Source organism: Sinohyriopsis cumingii, chromosome 13, assembly GCF_028554795.1.
Source record: "Sinohyriopsis cumingii isolate HCF-2022 chromosome 13, ASM2855479v2, whole genome shotgun sequence".
Classification (NCBI taxonomy): domain Eukaryota; kingdom Metazoa; phylum Mollusca; class Bivalvia; order Unionida; family Unionidae; genus Sinohyriopsis; species Sinohyriopsis cumingii.
The window spans coordinates 29,735,645-29,753,327 of record NC_142973.1 but is presented as its reverse complement, the minus strand read 5'-3'; the positions used below and the strand labels follow the sequence as shown (position 1 = coordinate 29,753,327).

At 36.7% G+C, this 17,683-nt stretch overlaps 1 long non-coding RNA gene across 1 annotated transcript; it reads right to left on the bottom strand.

The window, feature by feature from the left end:
- Window positions 1–683: 683 nt before the first annotated feature.
- Window positions 684–11,803, bottom strand: LOC149785125 (uncharacterized). The gene is made up of 3 exons (XR_016413483.1): window positions 11,617–11,803; window positions 1,472–1,552; window positions 684–929 (listed from the first exon to the last, which is right to left on the bottom strand). It is a non-coding gene; the product is annotated as an uncharacterized LOC149785125 (long non-coding RNA).
- Between the last annotated feature and the right edge of the window lie 5,880 nt (window positions 11,804–17,683).

Below are 17,683 nucleotides of genomic sequence, written 5' to 3'. Positions count from 1 at the left end.
TATTATTACATCCATCACGTATATTGCTGGTATGTGAGGTACCCTGCATAGTTAATGAGTGTACACCATATGGCTGGTGGAAACAAGGTGGCACTCTTCAGAATGTTAGTGTCTGATAGCTACAGGGCCGGATCAGGTCAAGTGCTGGGGGGGGGGGGGGCTGTGTATCATAAATTTCAAATGGGCCATGACTATCCTCAAAAGGGCACCAAAGCAAAATTCCATGCATCTGTTGACTCAAAGTCAATATACGTGACTGTGCAAGAATAAAATGGTCAAATTTCAAGTGACAAGTGACTATGTGCGTGTAAAACGTTTTTTGGGGGGAGCGGGGCAGTAAACCCCCCGCCAATCCAGCCCTGGGCTATACCATGTGGCTGGCTACTGCAGAAGAGACTTAAAAAAATTGTGCATTGATTCCATTTCAGGTAGAATGGACCATTCCAGAGTTTCTTTATACAGTAGTCTTGCTATAAACTCTCAACTGGCAATAAATACAGCAGCGCACCAAGAATCATCAGACTAAGACTTTAATAAATGTTTTAATCTGTTAAGAGTCTATGCTCTTAAAATAAGTAACAGAAAAGAGTGAAGACAACAAGCTTTGTAAAATTTAACAAATAATTTATTTTCCTCAAACACAAAGTGAAAAATGAGAAAAAAGAACTTACAGTATTGCGAATTAAATCCAAAAATGATCCGAGAATTAAAAACACAAGTCTTGTAATAAAAGGTCTTAAATGAAGCTGAGTTCAAGTCCCGATGAGATCCAAAATTGAAGGCAATGATATGTCTGTTATAGTCATCAAAGTGCTGATGTGTCAACTGTCTCTTGTTGAATCACAATAATATTATTCCAGGTATGAATTCAGTATAAATTCCAATGAATGTCTTTATCCCAGAATTTTGTCAGAGCACTTTTGTATTTCCTAGAAAATAATCACTTGAATTCAATAATTTGAAGAAAATAAGATTCAGCCCAAACTGGACACAACATAATAGAACTTAAAGCGCCAGATGTTAAAGCATGACTGGTAAAATTCTGACAGTCACAAAATAATATAGTTCTCTCTTTGACCTCAGGTAACAAATTAGCATTTTCTAAAAATAACCATTACCTAATGGAAAATAACTTTCTAGCATGATTTAATGAACCTTGTTTACTTAAAACATAATACCCTAAAACATAACCCCGACCCAAATCAACATAATTACCAGAATAACAATTTGGTCAATGAGCTCATACCCATAGAGAAAAATGAAGATATTATTAGTTATTTACATAAATTACATTTAAACAAATAATTTTAAAAAATAAGTCAATCAGGTCAAACAGAATTGAACTCAGTTTTGGACAAGGTCAAATCCAGCAAATAATGCTATAGTACAATAACATGTAATGGAATAAAATAAAAATTAAAACTAACAGACAAAAAATTAATTAAATATACATAACCAATTAAATCCTTACATGCCAAGTCTCCCGTATTGTCCGGGAGTCCTTTGATTTTTAACCCCATCTTTTGATCTACCAATTTGCCGATAAGATCTCCTGGAAATAAAATAAAAAACTGCCAAGCATAGGTCTCACTGGATAGCTTCGTATTTTGACACACACACACACACATGAATTTGTAAGGTAGAATAAATTTGCATAATTATCACAATCCTGGCATTTATAAGTTCAAACATAAGCGCAATATGTAATGTGGTTTACATTTACTTTGAATTAGGCTTGGAAATGGGTTGGCTTGTTGGTGACTGCCTGTCACAGTTAGACGAGCATTGGAGATCAAATGCATAACTTGGACTTCAAATGAGCAGCCAACTTGGCTTACATATTTGGACATAGAACACAATTAATTTTACTATATGTTCTCTACATTTGTTTCTCAGTACTGCCCTCCCCACTGTGTGACAATCAATGCGCATCATATGTTAATCTAAAATACCTTCAAAAATTACTTCACAGTGAAGTTCTTGTCAAAGGTTGACCTGCTCTTTTTTGAGATGCTGGACTGTCAACAGAGCAGCATGTAAAAAGAACATAGATTTCACTTCCTGATCATCACCAAGGCCTTATTACTCACTGTGCACTGTTGCCAAAATACACACAGACAACAACACCCTGAGCTCATATTATCAAGAATAAACAATTACCTTTAAATCCCTACCAAAAATGCATAAATAAAACTCTTCTATTACCACCAAAATGAGAGAGGAAAAAATGTTCTAAAAATAGACTAGAACTACATTTGTGGGTACTGAACTGGAAGTACTAATTGTGACCTGATTCCATTTACGTCTGTCTGCTACAGAGGTACATATTTAAAAATCTAGCATCATGAATTTTATCCTATCTGTTACTCAGTAAATTTCCAGGTCAGCCTGAAGCATAGTGTATCTCATTCATTTAACATGTAGTATTTAAAACTAATTAGCCACATTTAATGGCTCTGACCTGAAATAGTACTGAATTAGGCCTACAGACAGGATAAAATTTACTATGCTGTGTAGAATGAACTACAGTTTCTATCATAGTACCAAATCATTTGATTTTGTATATGTGTGTGTCTGTCTCTCTCAAAATGTTTTATGTGGTACGTTCTCAAAGTTGGAGAGACCTTAAGTTGCTATATGGCTTTTATATGTTATATATCTGTTGTTGCTGTTGCTATTATTTGATTTTAGAACAACTTCATCAGGCATAGCAAAAGACAACAAGGGTTTCTTCTTTATAAACGTAGTTCCATGCGTGGACACCATGACTGAGTTGACCTGATTGAGACAAGACTGAAATAAGAATAGTAACATTAACAGAACATCTAGATTTCTCTGTCTCATGGGTTAGAAAAGAAAATCCCAGTCGCCCAATTGTTTTTTCCAATTTAATTAAAATAACCCTGCATTTTTGCAATATTGTTAACAGATTAAACACATAGCATTACTGGTAATCAGCTACTATTATTGACTCTCACTTTATGTAAGGTCAACAGGTCAAAATATGAATAATTATCTAAGTAGAATCTAGCTACAAATGCCACTCTTAGAAATGAACACAAAATCCAGAAAAAAGTTATAATTGTTACATGTTCGAAGTAGTACACAGTGAGTGTCTGGAGCAATATGCTATTGTTTTGTAAATACTGTGCATTAACATGAATATTTTAATGAGGGTTGTACAGTGACCTGTCAAACCTAAGTATACAAGTTCTATGCATTAGAAAATAGAAACATAAAAACATTCGATATCATTACTGTATTATCATTTAATTGATGGATATCATGTGAAATTGACATTAAGTATTTAACATCTTTTATACTGTTAACTTTTAACTTCCAACAGTTCTAATCTGGAAAGCGTTCTATGGTAGGCAATGGTATGATACCATGCAGTACAATACTGGGTAAAATTCTAATGAAGTGTGTAGACAGTAGACAGATTTCTAATTTCTGGCTTTATTGGAAATTTGTATTTTCTGTCCTGGAAAAAATATACTCCAGTGTTGCTATTACTATACTTCAATAACATGCTACATTGAAATCTTCCTGCTTGTGGACTGTTGAATGATCCACTCTGATTGGAAAATGCAGGAGTTTTCATTTGCAGTAGCATTATTTTGTTTGATTCAACTGAGGCTGATTGGGGGTGTATGACAAAGTTTTAAGAAACCTGTTTCACATAACACATTTCTGGTTGTTGCCAGCTTTGCAGTAGCTTTTGAGAGTTGGATTTTTGTAGCCAGTGTGTATTGCTTGTGTCTAAAGCTATACCAATAAACTCAACTTCATGTGTGCGTGTCGCCCACAATGTTTTGCATGGCATGTTGTCAAAGTTGGAAAGACTATAAGTTGCTTTACAGGTAAAGTTCCTTTTGTTGTATGTGTGTATATATAAAACCAGACTGAGATAACAAAACTAAGGTTAGCACATCAGGTAGATTAATGTTAGATGGGTGAGAAACAAGTTTCACAGCAAACACCACCAAGTTACATTCTTCTCATTATGAGCAGAATAACCTGAAGAATACATGCTTTGCAAATATGTCTTTGATTTAAGACAACTGAATGAATTGTACATGCAGCATTAAAAGGTCCAACATGTACATTCTCCAATGCTTAAAATTTGATTATAATATTCCTGTTGCAGCATTCTAATCACTGCAAAAATGTGCACAAACACATAGATATTAAAAAGAATGACAAAAGATTTCCCCTAAAAATGACAAAAAACATAATGCAAAAATAAGCACAAGTACTTTTATTTGATCATTTCTGTTTTAAATTATTGTTTTTGTATGAAGTTTTTAAGGATAGTAAATATGTGTATTTCTGTAATCAGCATTTTATAACTCTATGATAAAATATTAAACATGGATATTGACACACTAAATTTGAAAAAGGGTGTATAAATAAAAACAAATGGAAATTCACACAACACATAGAAGGTAATTCAAATTTATAAGGATGGAAATTCACATGTAACAATTAAAAAGGTGTCTAAAACAGTAATTGTTCACACATTTAAAAAGTAACTTAAAGCAAATCAGTCTAAAAAGATCTATAATTCATGTCAATTACTGTGGTATTAGAATGCAGTCATCATTCAGGTGTGAAGGGTCGTGGCCAATTTTTATCTGGAACTCAGAAAATCACTGAGGCAGGAGTCCTATGTATGCATGTAATAGGTGTGCGGATAAATTCAATGACTTGCCAGCCCTGCTTCAGCCACCTTCTTTGTGGGAAAATGTATTGATAATTAGCTGTGCTGATATTTACAATGACATGTTGCCATTATAAAAGTACATAATAAAAAAAACATGATGCAATAGCTGGGCGGCAAGTTCAAAGGCTCTGACTGGCAACCGGGTGGGTAAATGTACTAATCTTTACAGTGATTAAATTCAAAGACATAAAGACCCAGAGATGTACATGTGGTCATTTATAAGAGTACATCAAATAAACAACTTTAGCTTAAATTATTGTGTTCATTTCTGAATGTAGCGGAACAAGCAGTGCACGTGACCTCAGAATCAAGACATGTTGAGACTTAGACGAAATGCCATTCGCAAATTTGGATAAGTATTTTGGGGTTAAACGGCAAACTTACGTAGATTGTAACAAAATTCAGAAGAGTGCTAAAGCTGCTAGAATTGACAATTCAGATGGGACAGTTGTTAAGTGTAAGAAAGTTTGTGATGCCTAGCTTAGTTTTTGGAATAAGTCCTTACTTGGATTGACAAAATTCAGTCTCACTCTGATGGACAAACAAGAGCTATGTCTGTTATAAAGAATGTGGAAATTAAACTCAATGGCAATGAATAGTTCTTCCAATTTTCATAATTTTTTTGGAGGGCCAGGGGTCAGGCTACCAGGCAAAGTGGGCGACTAAGTCACCTAAAAATGTAAACTTCGCCTTCTTCTGTTAGGAAAGCGAAAACGACATTAACCATCTCTTGTACACTATTTTGTTATAAAATTAGTTTGAAATTTAAGTGAACCAGTAGGCCTAATGGGAAATAATGTAGATTGTCTGCTTTTGTAAATCATTGGACAAATATATTCAGAAAAATATACAATTCACTGAAAGCAAAGCCTACCGGTAGGTATTATTTTATTAAAGATTTAACTTTAAAATGCAAATTGTGTAGGTCTGAAATTTATGAGACAATGCTATGTTGTGGAATTCGCGAGATGCGTTGTATGGTCCAAGTTGTTTCCCGACTTGACATGTATTTGTGAAAATACAGAAAAAGGCAGCAAAGCAGATACTATTTTACCATTGCCTAAAATTAGTACAAATAAGTAGACAAATAAATAAACCATAAATTTGCAATAATGCCAATGGACTGTTGTAATGAAGCAATATAAAAGTGATTGATTATATTACAAAAACCTCTCCGTCTAAAAATAGATGCACTCATGTCTTTGCTGATTCTGTAGGAAACAAGGGTTTGGTTCATATACCGACTATACAGGAGACATGTCTGTAATTGTATGCATTTTAGTGTGATATGTATGAATAGCTATGGTACTGTTTTATCTGCAACAAAGAAATGAGGATGAACAGTATGATCTGAAGACATGTGTGCATTTTCCCTCATGTACATGGTACAGGGGTTGTTTCAAAAATCTTTGTAAGTGCCATTATTGTGATCTTTTAGAAAGTATAAATAAATAAAAGAATTTTAAAAAATTGATTAAGGGTAGTTGATTAAGCATTTTTAGTAACTTGAAATTACAGTAATGTAATCTGGTTACTCAGCTAAAATTTGTTACAGTGTGGTTTCTGTTATTCTTTTTTAGAGTCATATGGCCAAAATAACTCAGAACCAAAGTTAAATGTAAATATGAATACTGGAAAACAGAGGGCATAATTCAAACAAGAGAACATATATATATATATATATATATATATATATATATATATATATATATATATATATATATATATATATATATATATATATATATATATATATATTGCGTTTTTTGCTTCGCATCCAGTTCTCCTTGTTCAGCTCTCACTTCTCCCTGTTCTATCCAAAAAGAGAAGTCACTTCTTCCTAAAATTCAAGTCTAGCTTGACCCCTGGAGGGGACTTCAGCTTTTGCTGGTAGGACTCCTATTTTTACCAAAAAGAGACTCCTGGATGCCTAGTTTTAAAATCCTAGCAAGACCTCTGAGCATGAATATAATAGTATCTATTTGCTACTTACACATCCATAAAGGGACAGATTAGGTAGAAGGATTGCCAAAGAAAGAGTCTATCTTACTGTTAAACAATACCCTTTAAACAAACACAAAACTTGTACCTTGAAGTGTAGAAAAATCATTATAGTTGGTATTCATATTTTTAGATAAACACATGACAGAGAACGACATACATAGAGGAGGGTTTCATAGAATCACAGGTATGCATACAGTTAAGGATACAGGTAGATTTCTTATTTGTTGTAAATGTAAAAAGATATAGTAAAAAAACCAACCAGCTGGAGACACCTATTGGCATATAACTTATCAGAATAACAGCCTGGAATATGGATGCTATAGTGCCTGAAATGAACTAAATAATAAGTTAACCAAGCTGTGATAGACAGCTAGACTAGGGTAAAGCTATGCATCCTACCATTGTCAACAATGAGGTATATAAATGATATGAGGAAGAAGAATATTGATGTCAAGAGAACATTACAGGCATCAAATGATTGAAAGATCTTGCTGGTTGTCACCAGGGTGGTCCGAGTTTGTGTTGTTATATTACTAAGCTTGGTGAATAAAATTAAGTTATCTATATACTGGTATAGCTTTTATTATTAAACTAACCTCTAGCATTTGAAATCAAGGACTTCTGGCAAACCAGGGAGTGACAAATAATGACCTGTAAAGTGGGAGTATTCCGAAAATCCAGAGGCATCAACATATTTGGCTAGGCAACCAACAGTTGACTCTGTGATTGAAACTGAGACAACAATGATGCAAAACCAGTGCATTACAGTGGTCTGTCAATATAACATTGTTTTGGGTATTCACTCAGTAGCACTGTCTTTTCAGGTAGATTGTCTTATAATAAGAGCTGTTTAAAAAAATAGTCCATCCCATAAATGGGATCAATGACCATAATTGTGTTATATGTGAAAAAAACCTGTACCTTATATTGTGGTATCAATGTGCCACTTCATTAGGGTTAAAAGGTAAACGGGGGCAGATAGGAAATGTAAAGTACTGCATAGAGATGTGTATCCAATTCTGAACAGCAGAGATATAATGTGCCAACAGATTAGAGGTAATGCTGTTAGTTTGAATTAGCTGTATTTCTTCCATGACAAGACCAACTGTCCAAATATAGCCGTTGGGCTTGTCATCAGAGAAAAATATCCTTAGTAAATGTTTGCCAAAATTGCCAAAAGGTTGGGGGGGGGGGAGGGCTCATCAAGCATGAGCGACATGGAATAAATATTGTAGCCATGTAACAAACAAAACCTAGATTCTGATCTTAAGGTATACTGTGTAATGGCCGATTCAAGTCTTTGCCGTACACAGATGGATGCACATTATACATTATAAAATAAAGTAGATGGCTATGGAAAAATTTTTCATGTGAAATGTACCTCAACCTCAATACTCACCTCTTCATCCTCCTCATTTTCCTCAATGTTCTCTTCTGTTTCCTCTGTTGCATTTTGCTGTCCTTGATTATTTACAAATACTTGGAAAAATCATATACATTTAACTGTGATTTTTATGTGATTCTTGAAGCATACATTTTTGGTGCACATGTTCGTTATCTTTTGCATCTTGAACATTTTTATTTAAAATTCTTTAACACAAGAAGAATCCATATTTCAAGTCTTGTGAACTTTAAAGCTGTGGAGATAGTTCAGTATAGTTTCCCAGTCATCACTTGTAACATCCTTGTATATTTTTCGAAATATGCTGAACACAAGCAACATGTAAAGCCATTAAGTTAACAGACACATAGTTCCCCCACATTTTAAAACAAAAATTTCCAGTCTTTTCCATATATATCCCATATATATCCTGCTTGAAATGTATTTGTTAAAGGATCTCTTATGACCCTGACTCAAAGGAACAAAATACAATTTTGCTTTAGAACATGTGCATTTTTCAAATCAAAAGCTGTTTCTATGCTTAACTCAGCCTATATGTTCATATGAAAAACGTCTTTCAGGCAAGGGTTGCTTTGAATTTGGACAAAAAATCTTTCAAAATTATATACCTGTGGCTACAGAAAGGACTAATTTTTTTATATAAAAGAATCCACTTATACCTATTGGGTGCCCTAACATTTACTTTCAATGTAATCTAATGTACCTAGTCATTGTTAAGGATACCCAAATCATGGGATTTGGATTGGATTTTACCTGAGTAGTCATTAGATTTTTAAATACAGGAATGATAATACTAAATTAATTCTGGCTGCAATACAACCCCAGACTTATCTGATTTTGAAATATCCCAACGAAGTTTATTAAATCTTGCTTGCCAGAATGTTTACTTCATTCCATTCATTTTGAACTTCTTTAAATTGCATCTAATTATAATAAATCAGGGTCCAAGCTTGACTCCAATATTTTGGGTAAATACAGATCTCTCTAGCCAGAATGGGGCAAAGCTGGCAAAATAGAAAGAAGCAGCTGTACAAAGTTTGAAATAGTCACTTGAAAATACTGTTTTTGCATATTTTCACATCAGATGAATAAAATGCTAATGAAATACTATTAGAAATTTATAAAAAAAATATTACCCCTTTTTTATATCACTTCACAACAGTTGTTGTATAACATAAATGGTAAACCGCTCTGGTGGCCTAGTGGGTAGAGTGTCCACCTCGGATGCAGGAGATCATGGGTTCGATCCCCGGCTGAGTCATACCAAAGACTTACAAAAATGGCACTAACAGCTGCTTTGCTAGGTGCTCAGCATTAAGAGGCTAGTGTTAGGACTGGTTGGCCTGGTGTCAGGATAATGTGACTGGGTGGGACATCATGCTACATGTCTGCAGCATGATGCCCCAGTGCTAGACATCACTATAAACTGCCACACTGCAGACATCATAGGGATATGACTGATTTTTTTAAAGCTACGTTAAAAATCCAAATCACACACACATACACATAAATGGTAACCTCCAAAATAGGTTGCATTTGAAATTCTGTTGCAGTTTTATTACCAGAAGGCCTCTTTTCATATTTTTGTATTAGGAAATTTTGGATACATTATTATCCACTAATTTGCTTCAAAATGGACACAATACGGTTTCTTGTTGATAATGTGTGAATCTGGCAGGAATTCTTTCGAAAGCAATGTAATTTTGAATATCTATCATCATTAAATTAGCATCAAAATTGGATACACAACATAAAACAATTTTCTGGGGATATAATCACCTTCATTATTGAAAGAAAGTTTTCATATAGTCAGTGTTTTACTTTGATTATTTTTTCATTGTGTTGAAACAAAAGGGTTGTAGGAAATGTCTTGAAATCAATATGAGACAAAGTGAACTTCACTTTCTGGATCTGTTAGGTGAAATGACAGACTTTAAGTTGACATTTCACCTGAATCACCCCCTAGCATAGACTCAAAGTGTTTGGATTATCCAACATATGTGCACTGTCAAAAAGCTGACAAGAGATCAGACAGCTCCATCATTTTCTTAGTGATGAATATAGTTTCCTTCCTTAATCATAAACTTAGTTTTGAGTAGCTTTTTCGAGACTGACAATACCATATTGGTAATGACTGATATTCTGCATTCTTAATTATTTAAATTCAACACACAGCCTGAGATTCATTTGCCAGGTTATGCTAATAGAGGCATGTGGTCAAACATGAAATGCTAAATGACTCTGTCAACTACTTTACATCTAATGAACCAAATCATGTTTTTCATGACATTTCATCCCTCTTGCATTATAAAGGAAATGAAGTTTTTAACAGTTTTCAGTATTTAACTTTGCTGATGAGTATCTGCTTGGTAATAAATATAAAATATACCGCAAAGATTCCTATCCTTTAAAACAGAGCAGAACTTTAATTTGATGTAAAACTAATGAAGTCACATAATGTAGCCCAAACGTTGGATGAATAATCAGATCAAGAGTAGGTAAGACTAAATCCATAAAAGGCACATCTGGATCTAAAAAGCAATTTTCTTATCAAATTCCATCAGTATATATCCAGTGGTTCCTGACCTATGCTGAATTTGCTCCACAAGGGCAATAACTCTGGCTAAAATGTAGTAGATATGACTAAACCTATAAAATCCCCATGCAAGTCTTTCAGAAAATGTTCATATGATTTTGCAACAGAATATGCTAAATGGTTCTTGAACTAATCCTATTACATGAACAGTCTATTTAAAAGATATAATATTAACTGTCAAATGCCATAGTTCAATCCAAAATAGGACAGACAAGACCAAACCCATAAAGTATACATGTAGTCTGTTACACAATCTACACACAAAAATTGCACTGATATATGTTGAATAGTTCCTGACCTATGCTTGTGCTGCAATGAACTGCAGTATTTATACTTAACTTGACTGAATACATGCCTCATAATGTAACCTGAAAAGACCAAATCTTTAAAGGGCACAACTATTTGTACAGTACAGAGATCAATTCTGTTGTATAATGTTGTGACCTCTTATGAGACCACCTGTCATTTTAAATATTAAATCCACTAACTATTACAAAGATATCAAAGCAAGTCTAAGCTGAAAAACTGTCTAAACATTAAACTGAAAATAAAATCAGCACCTGCTTACATAACCCTCTCAAGCATTGGTAAGTTTTTTTGGTAAAATAGAACTTTGTGAAAAACAAGAATATTGTCAAGCAATTCTTAAAGGTCAACTTGATTTTGCAATAACTTATCTTAAACAGTCACTTTTTCAGTCCATTTCATAAAATCATTGCAACAAGAAGAATCTTTTATGAAAAGGGCCTAACTTAAAAGGCCATTATTTATTTTCAGTTTTAGCCTGGGCTTGAATTAGTGATAATTTAAAACGTAATTAAGTTAAATCAACGTTCCTTACAGATTTTTATTGTAGATGACTTATCTTAATTTTATTCCCTCACTTACTTCTGCAGCCTCCATGGTGGAGACAAGGTTGTTCCATCAGCGCCATCTGTAAAGTCACAATATCAGATTTGGTGGAACTCTTATCAGTAACCACAAATGTCAAGTTGTCCAATCCGATGTAGGGAGAATCCAGGTGGTAGGTTATCTTTACAGCCATCCAAGTCATTCTGGATCGGTCCAAGGAAGAATCGACATCTGGACACTGTACAAGCATTAAAAATGATAATGTAGATGATTGTACATGATGTTCATTTGATAACTTACAGCAGTACTAATAAACAAGTATGAAATGTTGCTGTTGTTGTTTGGAACCAAACCTGACTGGTCAGTTTTGCTGTCCAATGTAAACGCTTAGTTTAAAATGGTCCAGACCAGCTAGGTAGGGAGTAGCCTCATATACATGTGCCATGCTACACTTCCCTACATTATAATAATTTTCATCCTCAAATATCACCCAGGAGGAAGTGAGAAGCAACGCCAGACACGGTCACCACTCTGCAAATATGTTCATTCGTCTGTTTGTATGTCACAGAATGTAAGTCTTTTTAAGTTTACACACCCATGCCTGTTACAATGACAAACACGAACTAACAAGTTGACAGTGACCGCGGCCCTTTAGGCTTTGTTTTACATTTGTCATCTGGAATGCGCCAATAATTAACTCAACTTGGCATTTATACTGAACTATATTTGTTTGAAGAACCAGGAGTATCTGCAGGAATGCACGTGATTAGATCCTCGATTTAAGTCAGTGTGTTTGACTGAACAGTAAACATCTAACACATGCAACTGGCTTGCTCTGGAAGCATCTCGAATTAACCAAGCTGTCAGCATCAAACGTGAGCATGGGACATTATCACAGCTACAGCTTCCTGTAGAATCAATCCCTGCAAGAAATCGACAATACTTGTAAGTTATTGTATTTTGTGACTTTGTTGCTCTATTTGCTGGCCCTTTGGGATTAGTGACCCCAGTCACTTAATCTGAAAATGGAGTTCCAATTAAGAACTGCTAGGGGCCTTTGTAGGTGTTGCAAGTTCCAATACCTTATTTCATTCAGTCCCAGCACTGTTATCAGTATCTCTGCTGCTATGCCTCAGAAACACAAAGCTGTGTCTAGCTGCTTGTGCCCCAGAGTTTTTACCTTTTGAAAAATTTTGAAAACATTGTGCACATGCATTCACTCATACCTTAATTTCTCTTCTTATATCCAATTAAAATCCATGAAATCTTCACCATTTATTCCAAATGAATTTGTCTACACAGTGATGTATTTTTTTTCTCCCTATTTGTCCAAGTCTTTCACAGTATTTACAAAATTATGTGCAACGTTTATCTGCAACATCTCAATGATCATCGCTGTCAGCATCCTCATCTTCAGAAACTTCTATGTCCGAATCTAAATCTCACAAAATATCCAACTGCCGAACATATCTTTCCTCAGCTTGCTCAATATTTTCAAGTTCAAACCCGAGAAACTCCTCATTTTTGTTCTCATAAAAAAATCACTCTTCCATCCGCCATCATTTACGATTTTTCATGAACAGAACACGTGTAGTTAAACCGCTCTCAAATAGTAGCCCTTGGCTTCTGAGCAATTCAAATTTCCACAAATGAAAGTAAAATCATTTCTGATTGGTTTAATAGTTGTTTAGTTCTTGGAATAAACTCATTTCTAACCAATCAGAGACATTGTATCTAACATACATTCATCACGCCTGGAGATGGGATCGGCCATTGAATGCAGTAAACAATTCACGACTACAGGCGGGATCAGCCAATGAATGCAGAAACCGAATCCTGCCTACAGACGGAATCGGGGCCCGAATGAGTTAAAGAACAGATTTATTAAAACTGAATCTGCCATTTTAGATCTATAATTTAACTTAGTGAGCTTATTGCTGAATGCGAATACCTTTGAAAGGTAGTTGGGAAGCTTCCGGTACAACCTGCACCTATTCTCACAAGAACCCACCGCTAGGTGTCCAATCACCCACACCATCGGAGGACGCATAGCGGTGGTATATGACGCGCTGATCAGAGACTTCCCATTGGTTGAGTGTAACATAAATATCCACGACAATACCATATCCATATCTCTCCAAGGGCAGCAAATGGAGGGGCTTCCCGAGATGCTTTACTTGCATGCTGCAGGCTAGACAGGAGAGGCAGGACAGGTATCAACCAGCTTTGAGCCAATAACAGAGTCACTCCTCCATTTAGGGCAAACATCAAGACCCACATCACCAAACCAAATTCACTCTGCACGTAGCCATCCCCTTCTGAGAAAACAACAGCTTTTAGGCATATTTGTGTCCAAACAGTCACTCTACTTGGGTTTGGTTGAAACAATCCACAATACCCTGGGCATGTTGGAAGTCTGTTTTGCAGTGTAGGACCTGGACTTGGTCCACGTCGGCCTCATGCCAGTCGCTTATGTCGTCACTACGCAAGTATGAAAGGTTGTGCTGATAACAGGCGTCGTTCACATGGTTGAAGAGCACCTTGCCCAGATTGGTGTCATTGGCGACGTACAGTCCCCATTAGTTGTAGCGCAGCAGGTGCTTTTTCCAGGGAATCTTACTCGAAGGGCACCCTAGGAACATTTCCGAGGATGGCTACGATATCATCGCAGCACTTTTCATCCTTTGCGACCTTTCTTATGCCACACAAGGAGCATACTCTCAAGATGGCTCACCTGCCATTGGCCAAGATCACCAAATGGCCATCGATAACTATTTCAGTTTATTGTCGGAAACGCAGACAGTATTCGAGTATTTTGGAAATTGCCAAAGGGTATGAGTATGGATTTCCTTGATTTCTCAGCCACTCTTTTTTAGGGTTGGAGAGAAACCCGTGGATTTGGGTATCAAAAGGCCACCATTCTATGACACCCTTGATTACAGAGCTCGACCGTGTTGTACCCTGCTGATAGGTCCCTCTGGCAGCGGAAATATTAAGCTGTTGCTAAACGTCCTTCCGCGCTAGATAAAGTATTGACCAAGCTGTGTGTTATCCTGGAGCAAACCGTGCCATGCATCACCAGATGGTCTCAGCAAGCTCAAATCAGCCCACGTTCGTCATTCCTACTCCACTCAAGGATCCAACCAGATATCGCGAAATGAGTTATTGCGCTTGCATTGCTATTGGTATACTTCAGCTGGCCCATCGTACGCACTGAGCCATTTGGCGGACTTCCCGCCAACAACCAGGTAGTGTTTGCTTCTAAGTCGGAGTGACCTGAAAGCTCATCCAGCTGTCGTATGATGCTTAAGAGATCGATGACAGCGACAAATCAGTCCTGGGTGGTGTCGGTACCAAGGTGACCATTACTGATGATACAATCCTTTCGGTGGCAACAGAGATCTCCCCAGTGGTCTAACAAGTAGACTTCTCGCCCTTCAGTCTGCAAACTCTACTATGATGGCACGAAATCTACCATGGAAGCCGTCTTTGGCCTGGGCTACCACACTGCACTAAGCATCGTGCAGATAATGTCTACAATCACAGCGTATCTCACTTTTGACACTTTGATCATATGTTATGTGGCCTCAAAAACCAAAGTCCAGGCTACGTGTTCTAAGGCTTCGCTCATTGACGACAGTCAGGTGAGCTCCTAATGTTGCACCGTGGCTTCCGTTCTATATGCTCTGCCAAAAAGCCTGCATTAACAGCCTGCATTCCAACTTCACTGACCAATGCTGGCCACATGCTGTACCTATAAGGCAAAACTTTCACCATAGGCATCCACATCAGCGACCACCCCACGCTTGATTAATATATTAAAAGTGATAGTACAGGTACAATAGTCATGAATGCACTAAGGGGCGTGATCCGGGTACGGGTGGTGGGTTGTCGACGACCGATGTACCAAGTGCATTATGCTGATTGGCTTGGTGACATTTTTGGAGTCATCGTCCATGCGGTTCCTAAGATGGGAACATCACAGGTCAGGACAACTGCCTCAACAGCCAAGACCAAAGCCTCGCGTGCTGTCCATGCTATCCAAATGATCGCACTCAAGGAAGAGCTTCCAGCAAGAGCCACTGACATCGGGTTTAAGATCAGCCAGGTTTTTCCTGAACCAAATTTGATCATTAGCATGTATCACCCTGACCTTGTCAAGCAGTCAGTTGTATACATTTGCTTAAAGCCCACATCCGCCTGGACCCTACCAGCACCATTTACTGAACATTTGACTTCATTTTCTCTGATAAAACAATGCTGATCAAGGGGGCTACAGAGCAAATGTGAGTACCGGTAGTTGAAGCCATGCCCTATAGGTGAACTGACCAACTGAACCTCAGCGAGGAACACAAAGTATCATTCAGTTGTAATTCACCTGGAAAGCCACCAGTACTACCATCTAAAAATAGGTGATATTGAGGCTCATCTCAGGACTGAGAGTGAGCAGTGAAGTTCCCTTTAAAAAAGTATGAATGAGCAATCAACATTGCTCACGGTATGGTGGTTGTATCTAGCACGGTATGTGTTGGGACTATGGATGTGTTGTGCTTGCTACCTTGGTGGCTATCCCTCTCAAAATATCTCTGGAAGGCATATCACTTATATGTGAGCTCTTCTCACTGGCTAGGCAATTTACTATCTTATGTATCTGCATAAAGGCCAGATTCAGGTTCTCACAGAGAGTAAGTTGACTAGACTGACAGCCCTTTTTAAGCTGCAGTTTGAATGGGTCCTTGAGAACATCTAAATGCTCCATAAAATCTGGGAAAAACCTGGTTAAGTAACACAGACTCATGGGAATCTACTGGCAAGTTTACCCATATACCCACATTGGCTGAGCACAAGACTCAAACCCAAGCCAAATGAGGTATGATGGCAGTGATCGGGAAAGGTGAGGTGGCGCTATACAGTTTCACATTTTGCATAGGGTTAGGATTTTAAAGAAAAAGAATGTCCCCGACTTTCCTCACTGGTTATACTGGCTATTTAAAAAAGACCTTGTATATCTTAGGTATAATGCAAAGAACCTTTAATTCCCTTTATTTTGGTGTATGATTGATGGGTGTACTATGGGTTATAGAGTATACAGCTTAGCCTTACTTCAAATGTGCACCTTTCAAAAAAGTGCTACCTCTACTTGGTCATTTTCACTTCCTGAACTTCAGAGATAAATTGTATAAAAAAGAGCCGATAACTTTTTTACATTTTATATATTTGGTAATTCATTCATTGCACTTTCAGAAGCTGGTATTGTCTAGTCTGGCAAAATTCATTTTCCCTGTTTTAATAGCTGCTATGTATAGTGTACTTTAGACTAATTCAGACTGATTTTTTAACACAAGGGAGCAGTCATTTTAGTTAGCAGTGTGCTTAAATCATGTAAAATTTCCAAAAGTACAATATCCAAAAGAAATATCATCCACATTACATTAATGTAGCATAGAGGTATGCAAACATTCTCTCCACTGTGCATGTTTTAAATGCGAACTACTTCACCTTACATACGTCACTCTCTCAAAAGTACATATTATCTGGTGAGCGCCACCTGAGCACTTTAGACTACTCAGCCACGCAGAAACCCCTTCAAATCAAAATAACAGTTTAACCATCACTTCTAAGCAACCAACCTATCTCACTACCAGTAATTGCAGGCAATGCAACAGCTGCTTTTTGGACAAAACCAACCTATCTGACTACCAATAATTCCAGGCAATGCAACAGCTGATCTTTGGACAAAACCAACCTATCTCACTACCAATAATTCCAGGCAATGTGACAGCTGCTTTTTGGACAAAATCAACCTATGTCACTACCAATAATTCCAGGCAATGCAACAGCTGCTTTTTGGACAAAACCAACCTATCTCACTACCAATAATTCCAGACAATGCGACAGCTGCTTTTTGGACAAAACCAACCTATCTCACTACCAATAATTCCAGGCAATGTGACTGCTGCATTTTTGGACAAAATCAACCTATCTCACTACCAATAATTCCAGGCAATGCAACAGCTGCTTTTTGGACAAAACCAATCTATCTCACTACCAATAATTCAGGCAATGCGACTGCTGCTTTTTGGACAAAACCAACCTATCTCAC